General features: G+C 43.8%; 1 pseudogene; it reads left to right on the top strand.

Moving 5' to 3' along the window:
* The first annotated feature begins 1,279 nt into the window (after positions 1-1,279).
* On the top strand, positions 1,280-4,025 carry LOC109298395 (annotated as a pseudogene).
* Positions 4,026-5,936: the final 1,911 nt, after the last annotated feature.

Genomic DNA, 5,936 nt, shown 5'->3' with positions numbered 1-5,936 from the left:
TAGTATATTATTTAATTTTACAATTCCGTTTAACTCAGCCAATTTGGAGTTTCATTTTTATCTGGTCACTATGGGCACGGTATCTCTCTTTGACTAGGCTGCAATTTGTTCAAGGTTAGTTTCTCTCTCGTATGAGAAGCTCAAGTGATTTGAAATGAGGCACAGACAGGGGTATAAATATGCAGCACTATTACAAACTAAAAAATAATAGTGTGAGACTACAATTACAGAGTTTGTTGTGTTAGCCTCTGACCTTTTGCCCTTTTGCTCTTTTGCCATCGGCATCCAAAATCAAAGACTCTGATCTTTGACAAGTCTGTGTTTTGTGATTGGAGGGAATTTTTTTTTTTTCTTTTCATCGTCTTTTCTCTTTATTAAGGCTGATGTTAGTTAAAATGGCTATATTGGGGCATATAGAAGAATTTGAGGTGAACCAAATTCTTGGGACTCGTATGCTGAAAAGCTATCCTATTACCTGGAAGCCAGCAAAGTGGAAAACACAAAATGGAAGTGTGTGATCCTCCTGACAGTCTGTGGTGCCAAAGCATTTGCCATTGTTCATTCCCTCACAGCACACGCCTTACCAAACACTAAGTCTTATGCTGAACTAATTGCCCTGCTAAAGGCACATTTTTTTCCCCAAAGCCATCTGTTACCCTGCAGAGATTTCATTTTTTAAAATGGGACCAAAAGGCCAATGAAGGCATAGCAGATTATTTGGCTGAGCTTTGTCGGCTTGCAGAATTTTGTTAGTTTGGGGATCTCCTGAATGGGGTGCTTAGTGACCATCTTATCTATGTGGTTCAAAGATGAAGCAATCCAACGTTACTTGTTTCTGAACCACATTTGACCTTGGCTACTACACAAGAAAAAGCCTTGGCAGCTGAAGCAGCATCCCATAACGTGAGAGAAATTCACCAAGTGTTCTCCAGCAATGTCCACTTACTCCAAAAAGATCAAGAATCAGATCATACCCAGTAAATTCAGCGTATTATACCCTCACCAACAGAACCACATAAAATCCACAGACATGTTTGAGTTGTTGTGGCCACCATAGATGAAAGGACTGAAGGTTTAGGAATGTGGAGTGTCATACCTGCAAGAAGCAGGGCCACATAGGAGGGTTTGCCACTCAAAGGACAGTTCCAGCAGACAAAAAGACTATAGCAAATGTATTCCCTCCTAAACCACTCACAGCTTAGACTCCTCCTCAGAACGTGAGGTACAAAAATTATATTTGATTCCAAATGTTGGTGTTGTTGAAACTCAAGGTTCTGAGATGATTGCAACTGTAGTAATAAATGGGAAGAAGTGCAAAATGGAAGTGGACTCAGGTTCAGGAGTATCTCTTAGAGATGAAAACACATTCTTCCAATTGTTTTGGCACCCTCTTCCCAAGTTATTGAAACCCGAGTGTGACTACAATGGACAGATTGTGGAAACTTTGGGTAGCTGTAGTGCAGATGTCCAGTATGGATGTGTTAGACAGCATCTACACCTCATTGTCACTAAGGGTTCTCACAAAAGTCTTGTGGGGAGAAATTCATTCTCGCCATTGGGAATCAGTATTCAAGGCGTACACAGTCTCTTCACAGAAAGTCTGAAAAGGCTTGCAAGGGAGTTTCCCCAGGTATTCTCTGAGGAATTAGAAACTTACTGTGGTCCACCTGTGATGTTTCAAATGGATCCTGTGATAGCCCCTATCTTTATGAAGGCTTGGAATGTACCTTTTGCACTGCGGCTGGAAATTGATGCAGAATTAGATCAGCTTATCACACAAGGGGTCCTTGAGCCAATTGTACATACAAACTGGGCCACACCAATTGTTCCTGTTTTAAAACCTAATGGCAGTGTTTGCATCTGTGGGGATTACAAGTGCACTGTTAATAAAGCAGTTACGCAGGACTTGCACCCAGTGCCTGCCATTAACCAGTTACTATCTGTTCTTGCAGGAGGGAAAGTTTTTGCCAAACTTGACCTTGCTCAAACCTATCAGCAATTGATAGTGGATGACAAGGCTGCTGAGCCCCAAATAATTCACGCTGGGGAGCATTCTATGTCAAGTGCCTCCAGTTTGGAATTTCTGTGGCATCAGGAATTTTCTAGCGGTTTGTGAAGAAAATGCTAGCAGGAACTTCCGGAGTTGTTCCATACTTTGCTGATGTGTTGATCAGGGGGCCATCTAGAGAGAAACTCACTGGGTGACTCAGAGAAGTTTTACAGAGATTCAGTAAAGCAGGTATCAGAGTAAAAAGAGAGAAATGTCAACTGGGAGTTTCCAGTATCAACTTTCTGGGATATCAAATTGATGCTTCTGGCATTCACCCAGTTGAAGACAACCTAAAAGCAATATATGATGCTCCTATACCAAAATGCAGACAGGATCATCAAGCATTTTTAGGACTTCTCAATTTTTATCACATCTTCTTGAAAGACAAAACCACCATAGCAGAGCCCCTTCATCGCTTACTGGATAAAGGAGCTCAGTGGAAGTGGATTTTGCCAGCACAATGAAGCCTTCCAGGGCATCAAGGTGTTGCTGACATCAGACTCTGTCCTTGTTCACTGTGATGAGCAGAACCCACTGTCCATTACTTGATGCCTTGCCATTTGGTGTTGGTGCTGTCCTCAGTCACACATTACCTGATGGCATGTTGCTTTTTACTTGAGAACAATGACTTCAACTGAGAGGAATTATGCAGATTGATAAAGAAGCTTTGGCAATCATTGCAGGAGTTAAAAAATTTCACAATTATGTTTATGGCTGCAAATTCAAAATCCAAAAGGATCACAAACCCCTTCTTGGAATTTCTACTATGGACAAACTGATCTTTTCTATTTTGTCTCCATGTGTGCAATGCTGGAGCATCATGCTAAACGCATATGACTATACAGTCATGTAAAAACCAGGGAAATTAATCGCAAATGCTGATGCATTGAGCCACCTACCACTACAAATACCTGATTGTGCTACTCCTCTACCAGTGGAAGTTCTCATGCTGGAATCCACGCCAGAAGCTCCTCTGCAGGCTGATCAGATAGCTAAGATGATTGCAAAAGACCCTATCCTTGCCCATGTCCTCAACTGGGTGTGGAGGGGTTGGCCTACAGACAAATTGGCTGAGGAATTCAGGCCATTTTTATCACATCAGCATGAGCTGTCTACCCACAATGGTTACCTCTTGTGGAGAAATCATGTCGTAATTCCAGAAGCAGAAAGCCAAATCATACTGACAACACTGCATGCAGCGCACCCAGGCATTGTGAGGATGAAAGCGCTGGCTAGAAGTTATGTATGGTGGCCAGGTATAGACAATGACATAGAAAGGCTTATGAGGGAGTGCAGCATTTGTCAAGCAACCCATCATAATCCACTGAAGGCACCAGTATTCCCTTGGGAAATGACAAAGGAACCCTAGTCACACATCCACATTGATTTTGCTGGCCCTTTTCAAGGTAAGAACTTCTTAATTGTTGTTGATTCATACTGAAAAGGGCTTAAAGTGATTACTGTCTTAACTCTTACATCAACTGCTACTATAACAGCTCTCTGTCAGCTGTTTGCAAACCATGGGGTGCCCAACACTATCATTTCTGATAATGGCAGTGCATTCACCTCAGCAGAGTTACAAGATTTTGCCAGCTGCAACCACATCAGAACGGTTACCACTGGACCTCGTAGGCCACAGACCAATGGGCAAGCTGTCAGAATGGTGCAGACTACAAAAGATGCATTGAAAAGGATTGTTGTAGGAGACTGGCCTGCCAGACTGGCCAGATTTCCATTTGCTCAACATGTAATTCCTTGCCCTACAACAGGGTCCAGCCCATCCGAGCTTCTTATGAGTCATTGCCTCAAGACATGCTTTGACTGCGTTAACCCAGTCCTTGTGAGAGACATGCAGTTTAGGAAAAAAACAGGAGTTGGACTCTGCATTGGCATCTGGTACCTTATGCCTTTTCATTCCACAAGAGACTGTGTTTCCTCAGAATTATGGGACAGTGCATTCAATCTAAAATTTTAACTGCTACAGGACCCAGATCTTATACAGTCCAGCCTGATGACAGGCAAGTTTAGAGACATCATGTGGACCAGCTGCATGGGCATTCTCCTACTGATAATCCTAGACCAAAACAATTTCCAAGCACCAGTCTACCACCGACAGACATGGATTCACTGGGGAAGTGCCCAGCTGTTTCCACCAATGCAAATCCTTTGCCATCTCCATCAGAAGGAAGCATCACTGTTGAGTCTCCAGATAGGCTGACAGGGCCATCATCTGCTGAACCCCTCACTGAGTCTGGTTCTATGGGAAGACCTCAACGGAAGTGGAGTCCTCCCAAATGGTTGGCTGACTATTCTGTCAAAGGGTGTTGTGTCTTATTGTGTTTTCCTTGCATTGTCCCTTTAAGGTCAAAGCCCTCATGGTCAGTAGTGCAGGGTTCAGTTTGCTTTGTGGAAGTTTTGCAGCACGGGGGACTCCACATTCTCTGCCATAAGAAGCTAAGTGTATTTTTAGGTCCTCTCCCCTCACACAGGACTGGAGTGGGTCAAGTCAGAGGCAGAGCAAATATAAGGTCTGCATACATATACTGAGGGCAATTGTTAAGATCCACCCTGGATATGATTCCAGAGAATTATAGTAATAAATATCAGTTAGTTCAACCCAGGATTATCCAGAGTGTTGTTGCTGATCTCACAGCATATTAGACATGTAGCTCCAAAGCACAAAAAACACCTTGGGGGCTACGGATTCCTTCACTGTGCAGCAAGCAGGAACCAGCCAGAGCCAAAGGTGTGAGGGGAAAAGTCTTGGAAAAAAACCCAAAACTGTTTGAAGTAAAAGGGAAGGGGGGAGAAGTAAAGAGAAGTAAAGAAAAAAGGAGTGAAAAAAGAATAAAAAATAAAGGACCAAAATCTTGCATGTGTTTCACTGAATTGGGATTGGTGTGTGGGTGTGAGGGGGCAGTTGGGTTAGTACCGACACCAGGGAAGAGCTGAGACCCAGCAGAGCTGAAATCCTGCATGCCATGCTGTGGCAGTACTTGGGTTAACACTTATGCTGGGACAGAGCTGAGAACTGGTGGGTTCACTGCATGCATCCTATATCTTGGCAGAGGTGGAACCCAGCAGGCTTTTTGCATGCCACACCAGGGCAGAGCTGAGATGTACTTTGCAGCCCTGGTGGTTTCCATTACTTGGCTCATTCTCTTTACAGAGATAGGTATCAGGATTGCTATTGGTGTTTGCATGGTGGTGCTAGAGCAAGCAGCAAACTGGTGAGCTGCACCTCAGTTCTCAGGGTGGTCAGATTATGCTGGGGTCTCGTCCCCTGGGGATGGAAGGTGGTGTTAGAATGGGGCCAACACCACCTCCCTGGGCAGTAGAGTACAGGCGTTCTGAAAGTTTCTCTCAGAGCAAAAGTATGGAAAGGGCTGAGAATGGTGCATTCTGGGATGCTTAAGGAAATAAAATAGAGTAGGGGTCAGCAATGTTTTTGGGCAGAGTGCCAAAAACACCTGCAACCTCAATTTGTAACATTTTGGCGTGCTGGGGCGGATGGTGGGCCAGCCACAAGGGGCCTCATGCTTGTTGTGGCAGTGCAGCTCCTTTCCTACCATCCTCCCTGAGGCACGTGTACCAAGCAAAATGGCATATACCATTCTCTGGCACCTGGAATAAAGTGTTTTATTTCCCCAGAGCAGACTAACAATACCTTTGAATAACTAAGTAAAATAGATCAAAGATGACCTCTACCTGAAGTGGAATAACTTTAAAATGCTTAAAGAGCACTCTTGTCCTGAATAGCAGTGTGTGCACACCTTCCTATTGCTCAGCTTTTCAATCTAGTTGAGATAACCAGTCTTTCAATTCAGTAAAATGTTCACTCCACCAAAGTATACCCTAGAGTTTATTGGTATCTCAACTCATTGTC

Source organism: Gavialis gangeticus, unplaced genomic scaffold, assembly GCF_001723915.1.
Source record: "Gavialis gangeticus isolate Ggan-Ray unplaced genomic scaffold, GavGan_comp1, whole genome shotgun sequence".
Lineage (NCBI taxonomy): Eukaryota > Metazoa > Chordata > Crocodylia > Gavialidae > Gavialis > Gavialis gangeticus.
Note: the sequence above shows the minus strand (reverse complement) of the source record. Positions and strands in the feature narration are given on the sequence as shown.